Below are 18,219 nucleotides of genomic sequence, written 5' to 3'. Positions count from 1 at the left end.
GTTCCCCTTTCTCCACAACCTCTCCAGCATGTGTTGTCCCTTGAGATTTTCATCTTGGCCATTCTGATGGGTGTAAGGTGAAATCTCAGGGTTGTTTTGATTTGCATTTCCCTAATGGCTAATGAGGTTGAGCATTTCTTTAAGTGCTTCTCTGCCATTCGATATTCCTCTGCAGAGAATTCTCTCTTTAGCTCTGTTCCCCATTTTTTAAGTGGATTACTTGGTTTGTTGCTTTTCAGCTTGTTTAGTTCTTTATATATATTGGATATGAGTCCTCTGTCAGATAGAGGGTTGGTGATGATTCTTTCCCAATCTGTAGGCAGTCGCTTTGTTTTGATGACGGTGTCCTTTGCTTTACAGAAGCTTTTCAATTTCATGAGGTCCCATTTATTGATTGTTGCTCTTAGAGCCTGTGCTGTTGGTGTTCTGTTCAGGAAGTTTTCTCCTGTACCAATGAGTTCTAGGGTATTCCCCACTTTTTTTTCTAGCCGATTTAATGTGTCTGGTTTTATGTTGAGGTCTTTGATCCACTTGGACTTCAGTTTTGTGCAGGGTGATAAGTATGGATCTATTTTCATTTTTCTACATGTAGACATCCAGTTGGACCAGCACCATTTGTTTAAGATGCTATCGTTTTTCCATTGTATGGTTTTGGCATCTTTGTCAAAAATCAGGTGTCCATAGGTATGTGGGTTTACTTCTAGGTCTTCTATTCAATTCCATTGATCCACCATTCTGTTTCTATGCCAGTACCATGCAGTTTTTATAACTGTTGCTTTATAGTACAGCTTGAGATCATGGATGGAGATACCTCCAGAAGATCTTTTATTTTAGGGGATTGTTTTAGCAATTCTGGGTTTCTTGTTATTCCATACGAAGTTGAGAATTTTTCTTTCCAGGTCTGTAAAAAATTGTGTTGGCACTTTGATGGGAATTGCATTGAATCTGTAGATTGCTTTTGGTAAAAAGGCCATTTTTACTATGTTAATCCTGCCAAGCCATGAGCATGGGAGATCTTTCCATCTTCTGATATCTTCTTCTAATTCTTTCTTCAGAGACTGGAAATTTCTTTCATAGAAGTCTTTGACTTGCTTGGTTAGGTTCGCACCCAGTTACTTTATGTCCTTTGTGGCTATTGTGAAGGGTGTTGTTTCCCTATTTTCTTTCTCAGCCCTTTTGTCTTTTGTATACAGGAGGGTACTGATTTTTTTGAGTTAATTTTTTATCCGGCCACTTTGCTGAAGGTGTTTATCAGCTGTAGGAGCTCCGTGGTAGAGTTTTTGGGGACACCTATGTATACTATCATATCATCTGAAAATAGTGATAATTTGACTTCTTCCTTTCCCATCTGTGTCCCCTTGATCTCCTTCAACTGTCTTATTGCTCTAGCAAGGACTTCCAGCACTATGTTGAAAAGATATGGAAAGAGTGGGCAGCCTTGTCTTGTCCCTGATTTCAGTGGGAATGACTTAAGTTTCTCTCTGTTCAGTTTGATGTTGGCTATAGGCTTGCTGTATATCGCCTTTACTATGTTTAGATATGTGCCTTTTATCCCTGATCTCTCCAGTACTTTAAACATGAATGGATGTTGGATTTTGTCAAATGCTTTTTCAGCATCTAGGGAGATTATCATGTGGTTTTTTTCTTTCAGTTTGTTAGTATGGTGGATCACGTTGATGGATTTCTGTATATTGAACCACCCCTGCATACCTGGGATGAAGCCTACTTGGTCATAGTGGATAATATCTATGATGTGTTCTTGTATTTGGTTTGCAAGTATTTTGTTAAGTATTTTTGCATCAATGTTCATAAGGGAGATTGGCCTGAAATTCTCTTTCTTTGTTGAGTCTTTGTGAGGTTTAGGTACCAAGGTGACTGTGGCTTCATAGAATGAGTTTGGTAATATTCCTTCTGTTTCTATTTTGTGGAATAGTTTGAAGAGAATTGGTGTTAGCTCTTCTTTTAAAGTCTGGTAGAATTCTGGGCTGAAGCCAACTGGTCCTGGGCTCTGTTATGTTGGGAGACTTTTGATGACCGCTTCTATTTCTTTGGGGGATATAGGACTATTTAATTGATTTACCTGGTCCTGATTCAGCTTTGGTAAGTCAAATCGATCAAGAAAATTGTCCATTTCATTTAGATTTACAAATTTTGTGGCATATAGACTTTTGAAGTAAGTCCTAATTATTGTTTGGATTTCCTCAGTGTCTGTAGTTATGTCCCCTTTTTCATTTCTGATTTTGTTGATTTGGGTGGTGTCTCTCTGCCTTTTATTTAGCTTGGCTAAGGGTTTGTCGATCTTGTTGATTTTCTCAAAGAACCAGCTCTTGCTTTCATTGATTCTTTGAATTGTTTTATTTGTTTCCAATTGATTAATTTCAGCCCTGAGTTTGATAATTTCCAGCCGTCTACTCCTTTTTGGTGTGTCTGCTTCTTCTTTTTCTAGGGTTTTTAAGTGGGCCATTAAGTTGCTTGAATGAGCTCTCTCGAATTTCTTCTTGAAGGCACTTAGTGCTATGAACTTTCCTCTTAGCACTGCTTTCATTGTGTCCCACAAGTTTGGGTATGTTGTGTCTTCATTTTCATTGAGTTTTAGGAAGACTTTAATTTCTTTCTTTATTTCTTCCCTGACCCAGCTGTCATTTAGTAACAATTCGTTCAGTTCCCATGTGTGTGTAGGCTTTTTGCTATTTCTGTTGTTGAAGTCCAGCTTTATTCCATGGTGATCAGACAAGATACAAGGGATTATTTTAGTCTTCTTGTATCTGTTGAGGCTTGTTTCATGACCAACTCTATGGTCTATTTTGGAGAAGGTTCCATGAGGTGCTGAGAAGAAGGTAAATTCTTTTGTGTTTGGGTGTAAAGTTCTGTAAATGTCTGTGAGGTCCATTTGATTCATGACCTCTGTCAGAGATATTGTTTCTTTGTTTAATTTCTGTTTTGTTGACCTGTCCTTTGTTGAGAGTGGGGTGTTGAAGTGTCCCACCATTAACGTGTGGGGATGTATATGTGGTTTAAATTTTATCAATGTTTCTTTTACAAATGTGGGTGCTCTTGTATTTGGGGCATAGATGTTCAGGATTGTGATGTCTTCCTGGTGGAAATTTCCCTTGAGGAGTATGAAGTGTCCTTCCCCATCTCTTTTGATTAATTTTGGTTGAAAGTCTATTTTATCAGATATTAGAATGGCTACTCCTGCTTGTTTCTTGGGTCCATTTGCTTGGAAAGTCATCTTCCAACCTTTTACCCTCAGGTAATGTCTATCTTTGTCACTTAGGTGTGTTTCTTGTATGCAACAGATTGCTGGGTTTTGTTTACGTATCCATTCTGTTAATCTGTGTCTTTTTACTGGAGAGTTGAGTCCATTGATGTTGAGAGAGATTAATGACCAGTGGCTGTTAGATCCTTTGATTTTGATGTTGGCTGCAGTCATAAGGTTGTATGCTTGGTTGCTTTTTGTTTTACTGTAGTAAGGTTAATTATTTCCTGTGTTTTCTTGAATGTAGCTAGTTTTCTTGGGTTGTATTTTCCCTTCCAGTGTCTTCTGTAATGCTGGATTTGTTTGTAGGTAATGTTGAAATTTGTTTTTGTCATTGAATATGTTGTTTTCTCCATCTATGAGGACTGAGAGTTTTGCTGGGTATAGCAGCCTGGGCTGACATCTGTGTTCTCCTAGGGTCTGCATGATATCCATCCAGGCCCTTCTGGCTTTCATAGTCTCTGTTAAAAAGTCAGGTGTGATTCTGATGGGTTTGCCATTATATGTTACTTGGCCTTTTTCCCTTGCAGCTTTTAGTATTTTTTCTTTGTTCTGTGTACTTACTGTTTTGATTATTATGTGGCGGGAGGCTTTTCTTTTCTGGTCAAATTTGTTGGGTATTCTGTTAGGCCTCATGTATCCTTATTGGCTTCTCCTTTAACTTGGGGAAATTTTCTTCAATGATTTTGTTGAAAATATATTCTGGGCCTTGGAGAAGGGAGTCTTCTTTTTCCTCTATACCTATTATTCTTAGGTTTTGTCTTTTCATATTGTCTTGGATTTCTTGGACGGTCTGTGTCAGGAATTTTTTGGATTTCACATTTTCTTTGACAGATACATCGATTTCTTCCATTGTATCTTCTACACCTGAGATTCTTCCATTTCTTGTAGTCTGTTGGTTATACGTACCTCTGTAGTTCCTGTTTTCTTCCCTAAATTCTTCCTCTCCATTATTTCCTCCATTTGTGTTTTCTTTAATTTTTCCAGTACTATCTTGAGGTCTTGAGTTGTTTTGTTTACAAAACAACTGTCTGATTATATTTTCCTCTTTTTCTTTTAGTTTCTTCAACTCTGTTTCTTTTTTTTCTTTCAGTGATTTAATTATTTCTTCTTTGAAGGCCACAAGCTGTTTGGCTGCATCTTCCCATATTTCTTCACAGATGGCCCTAATCTGCTTGTCTTTATCTTCCTCCATTTCTTTACGGATAGCCATGATCTGTTTGGTTTTATCTTCCTCTAATTCTTTACATATTTCATTTGTTTCCTCTATTATTGTCTTCATCATCATAGATGTAAGGTCATCTTCTTGATTTTCTATTATGCTGCGTTGTCCAGGTCTGTTCGTCCCTGGATGGCTGGATTCTGGAGATGCCGTATTGCTCTGTCTTTTGTTGGTTGAGCTTTTATGCTGACCTCTACCCATTGGGCTGATTTAGGTGTTGGCTGTTAGTTTTTGTGCTTCCTGGAGTCCTGAGGTAGGGAGAATCCCCTTGGCCAGAAGATGATTTTTCCTGAAGGAGTCCTCCTCTGCTTTTTGCTTATGGTCACTGTATGGCCAGTGTTTCTCAGGAATTGCCACTGCTCATCTCAGGTGTATAGCCCTGAGTAGTAGCTGTGGTCTTTGTTAGGCAGGGGGGGATCTCACCCATAGAAGTTCTCAAGACAGCTGCCCCACTGCTGGGTTTCTCATTATAAATTTAGTGTGCTGCTGCTCACTAAATTTCCAGGTACAGTCCTCTTGAAGAACCTGCTGATTCCCTAGCTGTGGCGTTTTCTCCCAACAGGGAAACTCAGTCTGTTATCCTGGAGCACACAGTTCTGTCCAGGAAAGTGAGAGGTGCGCCCAGCAAGTCTCTGGGCCAGAGGCTGAGTGCTTTGCTCTGGGCCTGGAGAATGTGCACCTAGGTTGAGTTGGCGCCTGGGGGTGCCACTTTGGTCTGGAGGCTGGGTGCCTCACTCTGGACCAGAAGCTGTGTGTCCCTGTCTGGGAGGGCGGCTGCAGGCACTGCTCTGGTCCAGACGCTGTAGGTGCAGCACTCTTGAAGGACCAGGGATTCCCACCGTTTTGTCAGTCTAGCTGGGGATAATGGGTTGATCCTTGGCACAGTATCTGAGGGCTGCTGTAATGGCTCTCTGGCTTTTGTAGGTCTGAGGATGCAGCTGTGTGTCCCAGTGCCCTAGGGGAACTCAATAATGGCGGCTGAGCACAGCGCTCCTGCCTGCATTAAAGCCTAGAGTCTGTGTGAATCCCAGAAGTCTTTTGGTGTTGGGTGTCCTGAGCGTTAGAGCTGATGATCCCCTCTGTTGGGGGTTTCCTCCTGCCAGAGACACCCAGTCTTTGCTTTGGGGACCGCTGTTCTGTCTGGGGTGGCGAGTAGAACCCATAGGCACAGATGCCCGCTTGTGGCTCCGCCTTTCTGGGCGTTCGGAGCCTTGGCAGCTGCCTAAACTGGGTTATTTTTTCCGAGACCTTTTCAGGGTAGGGGTGTCGGCTGAGTGCTCTGAGATCAGAGCAGCCGTTTCCCTCCCTGTGGGTTTGCACCCTACAGTGAGACTCAGTCTGTGGTGCCCTGGTGCCCTGGTGTACATAGTTCTATCTGAGGCAGTGAATCAGGTGCGCAAGCAGGGCTCTGTGCAGGCACCTGAGTCCCCGGCTCTCGCTCTGGGCTGGCTCCTGGGGTGCCCGCTGAACCCGAGTCTTCCAGAGGATGTCTGGGTGACTTAAGGTCGGTCCCAATTGTTTCCTGCTCCGTGGGGTTATCTCTCGACTGGAAAATCCAGTCTGTCGTGTTGTGGGCCCACAGTTCAGTTTGGGACAGTGACCAGATCACACTGGCATGTAGCTCTGGGCTGGCGACCAAGCGCCTGGCGGAACCAGGATCTCTTCCGTGGTTTAGCCGGGTGAGTTAAAGCTGATTGAATCCCCCACCGTGGGGTATCCTCTCACCTGTAAAACACAATCACTTGTGTTTTACGGCCGCGAGTTCTGATTGCTGGTCACTGTGACAATTCTGCTGTGCTGCTCCTCAGAATGGGAGTCCTCCTGGCGCCGCCATCTTGCCCCGCCTCCTAAATATATAATTTTTGTAAGAATATGGCACTATTTATTTAGTTTTTCTGATCATGTCAAAACCATTTTGCAGTATACATAAATGAATACACAGTTCTATTCTGAAACTCACTGATGTTCTTCTAGCCAAATAAACAAGGCAAAAGGTTATATTTTGTGAAAATAAAATATTAAAGACAAGGGGATGAAGAAATAGAAAAAAACAAAAAAAACATGTTTATATAAAGTATGCTCACAGTTGTCAAAATCTATAAGCAATTCCATGCTCATGAACAATAGTAAGAATAAATGCATGAAAGTATATCCAAGTAACTGAATAATTTAGGAAAAATATATTCAGAGGTTCTGCAGAGAAATCTCAGTGGTTAAGAAAATTTGCTGTTCTCAATAATTATTATAATTTGGTTTTCGACACTTACCTCAAATGGTGTGATTGTTTGAGTGAAAATAGCCCCTATAGGTCCATAGGGAATGGCTATTAGGAGGTGTGGCCTTGTTGGAGTAGGTGTGGCTTGTTGGACCAAATGAGTTACTGTGTGCTGGCTTTGCGGTTTCAGATGCTCAAGCCAGGTCCAGTGGCTCACTGTCTCTTCCTGCTGCCATCAGATTCAGATGTAGAACTCTCAGCTACCTCTCCAGCATCATGTCTGCCTACATGTTGCCATACTTCCTACTGTGATTATAAACTGCTGAACTATAAGCCACTCCCAATTAAAAGTTTCCCTTAAAAAGAGTTGCTGTTTTCATTGTATCTTTTCACAGGCAATAAAAATCCTAAGAGAAATGGCTTATCCCAGCTCCAAAAGTTCATTCTCTTACTTCTGCCTTGTGTGGATGCCTGCACACATATGGTGAATATTCATATAGATACACAGACATGTACTAAATGGTAATAAAAAGAAATCTAAAAAATAAACTGCATCAGAAGAAGATAAAAAGAGGGAACAAGTCAAGAGCCTGCCACAGAGGACCTCTGAAAGGCTCTGCCCTGCAGACTATCAGAACAGATGCTGAGACTTATGGCCAACTGTTGGACAGAGTGCATGGAATCTTATGAAAGAAGTGGGAAATAGAAAGATCTGGAAAGTATAGGAGCTCCACAAGGAGAACAACAGAACCAAATAATCTGAGCACAGGGGTCTTCCCTGAGACTCATACTCTAACAAAGTACCATGTATGGAGATAACTTAGAACCCTGCAAAGATGTAGCCCATGGTAGTCCAAGTGGATTCCATAGTAATGGAAACAGGGACTGTCTCTGACATGAACTGATTGGCCTGCTCTTTGATCACCTCCCCCTAATGGGAAAGCAGCCTTACTAGGCCACAGAGGAAGACAATGCAGCCACTCCTGATGAGATCTGATAGACTAGGATCAGAAGGAAGAAGAGGAAGATCTCCCCTATCAGTGGACTTGGGGAGGGAAATGGGTGAAGAAGAGGAAGGGAAGGTGGGATTGGGAGGGGAGGAAGGAGTGGTTTATGGGGAGATACAAAGTGAATAAAGTGTAATTAATACAAATAAAAATTAAAAATATTAAAAAAACAAATAAAGCTGCTACGAACATGGTTAAAAAGAAGAAAATAAACTTAGAAGGCAAGTATTTGTAATTCACCAAGTACCAGCTGATATTTATTTATTCAAAATGTATTTATTTTTATTTTATTACTTTTAATTCACCAAGTACCAGCTGACATTTATTTATTTATTTATTCAAAATGTATTTATTTTTATTTTATTACTTTTACAATTTATTCACTTTTTATCCTGATTGTAGTCCCCTCCCTTGTCTCCTCTTTGTCCCACCCTTCCTCCCTCTTTCCCCCTCCCCCTTGTAAGACCTGGGGTCTCACAGTTCAGGAGTTCAAGATCGCACCCTTCCCAGAAACTCCCACAGACCACGACTCATTGCAAAAGCAAGAGGTTTAATTTAACCATTGTGCAATTGGGTTACCCCTGCCGGTCAGCAAAGAGTGACACCCAGAGACAAAGGCCTTTAGGTTTTTAAAAGAAAAATTGCTGGAAACTTGAAGTTGCAGTTTTGGAAATTTAGGATTGGATGAGGAAGCTATAAAGTAAGATAATTGGTTAGTCTTAGGTGCTCAAGCTTGGTCAGTCCTGCCAAGTTTGGATGCAGCTGCAATTGAAGGTGGGGGTGGTTAGCTCATCCTTGAAGATTGGGGCTGCAGATTTTTGGCTGGAAGTCAGGAGCTACTCAGAGGAAGAATTGGGGCCGTCTGGTTTGGTTGCTAAGAAACATTATCTCGAAGACAAGGGTCTGGTCGTTCTTTTTGCTGAGTGAAGGTCATTGCTTGCTCACTTTTTTTCTATCTGTCCTCACATATAGGGTCACATTTCTGCATTCTCTGGAAAGGTACTATGAGGCTTTAGCTTAACCTGAACCTAAAACTCAAAACTATAGGCTTTAGAAGACATACAGGTCACAAAGTTAGTCTAACCCTTTCACCCTCCCCTAGTCCACTGAAAAGGGGGAGTCCTTCTTCACTATTATCTGACCCTAGCCTATCAAGTCTCATCAGGACTACCTGGATCCTCTTCCTTTGTGGCTTGGTAAGGCTAACACACGAAGGGGAAGTGATCAAAGAATAAGCAACCTAGTTCATGTCCGAGACTGTCCCTGCTCACCTTAGTAAGGGATTTACTTAGAAACTGAGCTGCCCATGGCTTGTATCTGAACAGGGGTTCTAAGGCCAACTATGGTCATAACACCTTTACTAATAATAGCCAGAGTCTGGAAACAACCTAGATGCCCCTCAGCTGAAGAACGGATAAAGAAACTGTGGTACATTTACACAATAGAATTCTACTCGGCCATTAAAAACAAGGAAATCATGAAATTTGCAGGCAAATGATGGAACTAGAAGAGATCATCTTGAGTGAGGTAACCCAAAAGCAGAAAGACATGCATGGTATATACTCACTTATAAGCAGATATTACCCCCATATTTAAGAAAAATGTACTAAAATCTACAGACCTAAGGAAGCTAAACAACAAGCAAGACCCTAGGGAGGATGCTAAAATCTCTTTCACAAGGGTAAACAGGATAGACACAGGAGCAGTGGAAGAGAGAGAAAAGGACAGGAACCTACCATAGATATCCTCTAAAAGACTCAGTGGAGGATCAAAGCAGAGGCAGAGACTCACAGCCGAACTTTGAGGAGAGTACAGGCAGTCTTATGGAAGAAAAAGAAGCTAGAAGGACTCAGAAGGGACAGGGGCTCCACAAGGAGATCAACAAAGCCAAAAAAACTGGGCCCAGGGGGAACTGCAGAGACTGATGCATCAACTAAGGACCATGCATGCACAGTGTATTTCTATAAAGATTTGACAATACAAATACGACTGTTATGACCAAAAAAGTGATGAGATTAAAGTTCCTATAAAGAGTCATTCAACAAAGAAACCCTACATGTGAATGATTTTTGATGAATTTTTAGCAGATTTTTAAAATGCTCCTAACTCCAATGCTCCTCACATTTTTCAATTTTATAGGGAAGGAATGGACCCTTCTAATACCATTCTATGATAAATGTATATTTTTTTCAAAAGTTTAAACACAGATACCTTGCATGGGGATTACTTCTAAAACATGGATTATTAAATGAAAAATTTTGTGGCAGGAATTGGATTCCTTCCCATCAGTTATTGGTAAAAGAGTCTCCAAAGGCTTCTCAAAACCCTCTGTTACTGGACACTGAGATTCCACTCACTGGTTGCAGAACACAGAAAAGTCAATCTACAACTGATCTTTTGATTTCCTTTCTGCTGGCTAGCTTTCATGGCCCTGATAGGTGTCACACATACTTTCAGAAGAAAAAGACCACCAGTAGTGTTACCAGGAAGCAAACCCTATTTGCTCTATCAATCTGTCAGGCAAAATGTATCCACTGCTGCAGTAGTGGCATGTGCATTATGATGATTACAGCTACTTTTGGATTGAACCTAAGACCTGTTTTGCAGGAGGGAATTAATAAACCTGGTCAAAAGTCTGTGGTCAAAAGTCATAGGCTCAAATGGTGGAACTTATTCCTTTTGTCTTACTAAATGGACAGGTTGTCAAATTGCCTTCTAAATATCTATTTCCATGCACTTAGAACATTGCTACCCTCAACCTTTTCTCTGCAGTGGCTAACAGTTAATGCAGGAGACTCATAACTGAAGCTAGGAATAAATGACTATTGTGAACTTCAGCCTAGATGAATCATCCACGTCCATTCCTTCCCCACCCTAAGGCTCTGAGAACATTATGAAAGATCAAGCAGAATAGTGTTGTGAAATGCTATCTTCTGGACATGGCACAACAGACCATTGCACCCATGGCCATCTATGCAGTATGATTAATTGTACAACACCTGCACAAGACAGGTCAATATCCCACCAAGTAGCAGAAATTAGGTTCAATAGTTTACCAAAAGATGCCAGGACATGAAAGAGGAATAGGAATATGTCGACTGTGTATGGAGGGGTAAAGGAGGGACTTGGAAGAAGATATAATTAACATACATGTGTACTTGTATGCCATTGTCAAATAATAAATAACACGTTCTTTTAAAGTTTCATTTTATTTTTATATTTATTTGCTACAATTTATTTACTTTGTATCCCCACTGCAGCCCCCTCTCTCATCTCCTGCCACTCCTACCCACCCTCCCTCTTCTCCCACTCTGCTCCTTCTCTAGTCCCCTGATAGGGGAGGACTTCCTCCCCTTCTATCTGCTCTATTCAATGAGGTCTCATCAAGGCTGGCTGCATCTTCCTCTGTGGTTTGGCAAGGCTGCACCCCCCAGGGAGAGGTGATCAGAGAGCCTACCACTAAGTTCATGTCAGAGACAGCCCCTGTACTCCTTACTAGGGAACCCAATTAGAGACTAAGCAGCCAATGGACTTCCTGTGAACAGGGGATCTAGGTCCTTACCATGCATGGTCCTTGGTTGGAGTATCAGTCTCTGCAGGCCTCTCTGGGCCCAGGTATTTTGGCTCTGTTGTTCTTCTTGTGGAGTTCTTGTCACATTCAGGTCTTTCTATCTCTCTCTTCTTCCATAAGGATTCCGACACTGTGCCCAAAGTTTGACTATGAGTCTCAGTATCTCCTTCGATACCCTAGTGGGTAGAATCTTTCAGAAGTCCTCTGTGGAAAGCTCCTGTCCTGTACCTTGTCTTCTCCATCTTCTGATGTCTATCTTGTTTTCCTTTCTGAATGAGGATTAAGCATCTTCGCTAGGGTCCTCCTTGTTTAGCTTCTTTAGGACTATAGATTTTAGTATGTTTTTCCTATATTATATGGCTAATATCCACTTATAGGTGAGTGTATATCATATGTGTTTTTCTACTTCTAGGTTATATTACTCAGGATGATCTTTTCTAGTTCTCACCATTTGCCTGCAATTTTCATGATTTCCTCATTTTTAATTGCTGAGTAGTATTCCATTGTGTAAATGTACCACAATTTCTGTATCCATTCTTCCACTGAGAGACATGTAGGTTGTTTCCAGATTCTGGCTATTGTGAATAGAGCTGCTACGAACAAGGCTGAGCAAATGTCCTTATTGAATGGTGGGACATCTTTTTGGGTATATGCCTAGGAGTAGTACAGCTGGATCTTGAGGTAGTGCTATTCCTAATTTTCTGAGGAAGCACCAGATTGATTTCCAAAGTGGTTGTACAAGGTTGCATTGCCACCATCAGTGGAGGAGTGTTGCCCTTTCTCCACATCCTCTTCAGCATGCATTGATGGGTGTGAGGTGAAATCTCATGGTCGTTTTGATTTGTATTTCCCAAATGACTAAGGATGTGGAACATTTCTTTAAGTGTTTCTCTGCCATTTGATATTCCTCTGTTGAGAATTCTCGGTTTAGCTCAAAGTATCGCTATTTGCAGATGATATGATAGTATACATGAATCACCCCAAAAATTCTACCATAGAACCCTTTCAGCTGATAAACACCTTCAGCAAAGTTGCTGGATACAAAATTAACTCAAAAAAAAAAAAAAAACAACCTGAAGTCCTCCTCTATACAAAAGACAAATGGGCTGAGAAAGAAATTAGGTAAACAACACCCTACACAATAGCCACCAAGGACATAAAGTTCTTTGTTGTAACTGTAACCAAGCAAGAGAAAGACCTATATGAAAAAACTTCCAGTCTCTGGAGAGAGAAATTGAAGAAGGTATCAGAAGATGGAAAGATCTCCTATGCTCATAGATGGATTGGATTAATGTAGTGAAAATGGTTATCCTACCAAAAGCAATTTACAGATTCAATGCAATTCCCGTTGAAATACCAATACATTTTTTACATTGAAAGAACAAGTCTTAATTTCATATGGAAAAACAAAACAAAGCAAAACAAAACAAAACAAAACCCAGAATAGCTAAAACAATCCTGTATAATAAAAGATCGCCTGGAAGTATCTTCATCTTAGATCCCAAGCTGTACTATAGAGCAACAGTAATAAAAACTGAATGGCACTGGCATAGAAACAGACTTGTTTGTATGGAATCGAATCCAAGACATGGAAACAAAATCACACACCTAGGGAAATTTAATTTTTGACAAAGAAGCCAAAAATCATACAATGAAAAAAAAAAAAAAACCCAGCATCTTCAACAAATGGTGCTGGTCTAACTGGATGTCTATATGTAGAAAAGTGCAAATAGATGAATATTTATCACCTTGCACAAATTAAAGGTCAAGTGGATCAAAGAACTCAACATAAAACAAAACACCCTAAATCTATTAGAAGAGAAAGTAGAGTAGAGCATTGATCTTATTGGCACAGGAGACAACTTCCTAAACAGAACACCAACAGCACAGGCTCTAAGAGCAACAATCAATAAATGGGATCTCATGAATATGAAAAGCTTCTATAAAGCAAAGGACACTGTCCTCAGAACAAAATGACTACGTACACATTGGAAAAGGATCTTCACCAACCCTATATCTGACAGAAGGCTAATATCCAGTATATATAAGAACTTAAGAAGCTAAAAAGCAACAAATTAAGTAATCCAATTAAAAAATGGGAAACAGAACTAAACAGAGAATTCTTGATAGAGGAATATCGAATGACAGAGAAACACTTAAAGAAATGCTCAATGTCATTAGTCATCAGGGAAATGCAAATCAAAATGACCCTGAGATTTCACCTTACACCCATCAGAATGGCTAAGATAAAAAACTCAAGTGACAGCACATGCTGGAGAGGTTGTGGAGAAAGGGGAATCATCCTCCACTGCTGGTGGGAATGTAAACTTTTATAACCACTCTGGAAATCAATCTGGTGCTTTCTCAATTAGGATTAGTACTTCCTCAAGATCCAGCTATACCACTTCTAGGCATATATCCAAAAGGGGCTCAAGTACACAATAAGAATATTTGCTCAACCATAGCAAATATTGTAGCAGCTTTATTTGTAATAGCCAGAACCTGGAAACAACCAAGATGCCCCTCAACTGAGGAATGGATACAGAAAGTATGGTACATTTACACAATGGAATACTACTTAACAATAAAAAACAAGGAAATCATGAAATTTGCAGGCAAATGGTGGGAACTGGTAAAGATGATCCTGAGTGAGGTATCTCAAAAGCAGAAAGAACACACGGTATATATGCAGTCATATAGACATAATATAGGGTAAACCTACTAAAATCTGTACACCTAAAGAAACTAATCAAGAGGGAGGACTCTTGATGCTCAATCCCATCCAGAAAGGCAAACAGGATGGACATCAGAAGAAGGAGAAAACAGGGAACAAGTTAGGAGCCTGCCACAGAAGGCCTCTGAAAGGCTCTACCCTGTAAACTATCAAAGCAGATGTTGAGACTTATGGCCAAACTTTGGGCAGAATGCAGGAATTCTTATGAAAGAAGTGGGAAATAGTAAGATCTGGAAAGGACAGGAAGACAGGAGCTCCACAAAGAGAGCAGCAGAACCAAAAAATCTGAGCACAGGGGTCTTCCCTGAGACTGATACTCCAACCACATAGCATGCATGGAGATAACCCAGAACCCCTGCACAGATGTAGCACATGACAATTCAGTGTCCATGTGGGTTCCATAGTAATAGGAACAGGGACTGTCTCTGACATTAACTTATTGGTGCACTCTTTGATCACCTCCCCCTAATGGGGGAGCAGCCTTACCAGGCCACCAGAGGAAAACCATGCAGCCACTCCTGATGAGATCTGATAGACTAGAATCAGAAGGAAGGAGAGGAAGACCTTTCCTACCAGTGGACTTGGGGAGGGGCATGCATAGAGAAGGGCAAGGACAGAAGGGATTAGGAGGGGAGGAGGGAGGGAACTATAGGGTTGATACAAAGTAAATAAAGTTTAATTAATAAAAAAATAAATAAAATTAAATTAATAAAAAATAACACATTCTTTTACATTTTTATTCTTTGGTCTGATGAGCGCTTGTAGATGGATGGAAAGAATGGATGAAACTCAAAGCAATGATGAATTGTAATCTGTAATCATAATCATGGTATTATTTGATTTTCTCCAGAAGTGCTAACGTGGATTTTTTCTTTTTTTTTTTTTTGTCTCTTACTTCAAGGTGGATGGATGGCTTTTATTTTGATAAGGACATCTAATTAAAGATAAGAGTTTACTGTTTCTTTTTCATCGATTAAGTTATTTGTTTACATCTTATTTGCAGATTCCCTTCCCTCCTGTCCTCCCAGTCCTTCCGTCTTATCTCACATTCCCACTTCATCTATTTCTCCTCCCTTCTCCTCAGAAAACTGGAGGCCTACTTTGGATATCAACCAGCCTTGGCATATCAAGTTACAGAAACATTAGGCACATCTTCTTTTGAGGCTAAAAAATGCAGCCCAGTTAGGGGAAAGTGGATCTGAAGGCAGGTGATGTAGTCAGACACAGTCCCTGCTCCTAATTTAGAAGTCCCATATGAAGACCCAGCTGGACAACAGTTATATATATGCAGAGGGCTTAGGTTTATCTCATTTATTCTCTATGGTTGGCAGTTCAGTGTCTATGAGCATCTATGCACCAGGTTAGTTGATTATGTGCGTTTTCTTGGGGTGTTCTTGACCCCTCTGGCTCAATCAATCCTTCCTCTCCCTCTTCCATTGAATTCCCCAAGTTCCACTTAATGTTTGGCTGTGCATTTCTGCATTAGTTTTCATCAGTTTCAGGGTGAAACCTCTCTGATGACACTTATGCTAGACTCCTGTCTACAAGTATAGCAGAATATCATTAATAGTGTCTGTGGTGGGCTTCCTCTTATGTCGTAAGTCTCAAGCTGGGTGATCTTTCCTTCAAATTCTCCATTTTTTTTTTTACCTTTGCACATCTTGTATGCAGGACATATTGTGGGTCTAAATTTTTGTTCCTGGGTTGGTGTTCCTATCCCTTCCCTAGAAGTCTTGCCTGGTTATAGGAAACGGCCAATCTAGGCTCCTTATCCCTCATTACTAGGAGTCTTAGGTAGGATCCTCTCATAGATTCCTGGGAGTTTCTATTGTCCTAGGTTTCCAGCTAGTCCTAGAGGTGCCCCCCCAATCCAGTTATCTCTCTCAATACTCTTTCCTTCTGTCCTTCCCCTACTTCATCCATCCTATTCCCATCTTCACCCCATCGTCATTCATCCCTCTATCCATCCCATCCTTTTATTTCCCAACTCAGTAAAATTTAAGTGTCCCCCATGGACTCTTCTTGTTACTTAGCTTTTTTGGGTCTGTGGTTTGTAGCATGGTTATGTTTCACTTTATGACTAATATCCACTTATAAGTGAGTACTTACCATGTTTGTCTTTCTGTGTTTGGGTTACCTCACTCAGGATGATCTTTTATAGTTCCATCACCATTTTGCCTGAAAATTTCATGATGTCATTGTTTAATGGCTGAATAATACTCCATTGTGTAAATGTACCACATTTTCTTTATCCATCCTTCACTTCTTGAGGAACATCTTTGCTGTTTTCAGGTTTTGTTTTTGTTTTTTTTTTTTTTTTTTTTCTGAACACCTGTCTTCTATGTGCTCATTAAAAAATGTAAATAGGTACTGACATCTGTTGAATGGGGTGAGTCCTACTCAGACTAGGGATCTTGAACATGCAACCACTGGTTCTTCATTTTAAGTATATAACTTCTATTCTAAAACTAAAATTTTGGCTTTGATGTATATGCATAAAGCTTGTCTTCCTTCACCAGAATTTATGGCAGGGTGCTTTCTTTTTGGCACTATAAATTCTCTCTGCTGAAGAGAGTGTGAAGTTTTTATTTTCTTACATTGAGACAGGCATGCGGAATGTAGCTGCATGTGCTTCAGAAAAGTGTACTTTTAAATTTTCACTGTATTAAGAGACAGTGCAATAAAATTTATGTTAATAGATGTTGGTGTATTTTGGGGCCAGTGATCTTGTTTCTCTGGACTTTGGGTTCCTCATCTCTGAAGGGAAGATACTGAAACCTTGGTTGTCAGAATTGGAGCCTGGAGGTAGAGCCATGCCTCTCTTAGGTGCTTTCTACAGGGTGTATGACCCAAAAGATAGTGTTTAATTCTCATCCTGACTGGGCTAACTCCCATGACTTCTGTTGTTCTTATATTCTCTAACCCACTTTTTCTTTGAGGTTTGGTAAGATGTGGGCTGTGGGTAGAAGAAGAACAGCCAATCTGTTGGTGCTTAAATTTCCAAGGAAATAAAATGTAGTCTCTCAAAAAACTGTGTAGATTTCTAGACTTTTTGTTGCCAGAAGAGAGGTTTGAAAGGCATTGAAATGAAAAAAATGTGGCAAGAAAGTCTGCCAGAGAAAGATCCTGTATATCACTGCTAGAGAGAAACAGCCGGTTCTGTAGTTGGTTATATGATTCATTTCTTTTTTTTTTTTTAATTTTTTTAATTTTTCTTTTTAGTTACAATTTGTTAACTCTGTGTCCCAGCTGTATCCCACTCCCTCATTCCCTCCCCCTCCCCAACTCCCTCCCTGGTCTCCTCCCTGCCCCTTTCCAAGTCCACTGATAGGGGAGGATCTCCTCCCCTTTCATTTGACCCTGTTTTATCAGGTATCTTCAAGGCTGGCTGCAAAGTCCTCCTCTGTGGCCTAACAGGACTGCTCCTCCCCTGGGGGGGGGGAGGACAAAGAGCCTGCCCTTGAGATTCTGTTAGAAATAGTCCTTGTTCCCCTTGCTTTGGAAAACTACTTGGTTACTGAGCTACCAAGGGCCACATCCGAGCAGAAGTTCTATGTTATATCCATAGATGGTCCTTGGTTGAGTGTCATTCTCAGAAAAGTCCCTGTGCCCAGATATATTTGGTACTTGTAGAGCTCCTATTCTTTCCATATCATACTAACTCCCCTTCTTTCATATGATTCCCTGCACTCTGCCATGGTTTGGTTATGAGTCTTAGTGTCTGCTTTGAAACACTGCTAGGTAGAGTCTTTCAGATGCCTTTTGTGGTAGACTCCTGTCATACATTCAATGCACATCCCATTTGTCTTTCTAAATGAGGATTGATCATCTTCACCCATGTCCACTTACTTGATTATCTTCTTTAGGTGTGTAGATTTCATTATGTTTATCATATCTTGTAGGTCTATATAAGCGAGTATATACCAAGTTTGTCTTTCTCCTTCTGGGATACTTTACTCAGAATGATCTTTTCTAGATCCCACCATTTGCCAGCAAATTTCATGATTTCCTCCCTTTTGATTGCTGAGTAGTATTCCATTGTGTAAAAATATCACGATTTCTGTATCCATTCCTCTGTTGATGGACATCTGGGTTGTTTCCAAGTTCTGGCTATTACAAATAAAGCTGCTACAAACATGGTTGAACAAATGTCCTTGTTGTGTACTTGAGCAAATTTTGGGTATATACCTAGGAGTGGTATAGCTGGGTCT

The sequence above is a fragment of the Psammomys obesus genome, unplaced genomic scaffold, assembly GCF_907164565.1.
Source record: "Psammomys obesus unplaced genomic scaffold, mPsaObe1.curated_primary_1811, whole genome shotgun sequence".
Taxonomy (NCBI): Eukaryota; Metazoa; Chordata; class Mammalia; order Rodentia; family Muridae; genus Psammomys; species Psammomys obesus.
This window is presented reverse-complemented; position numbering follows the sequence as displayed.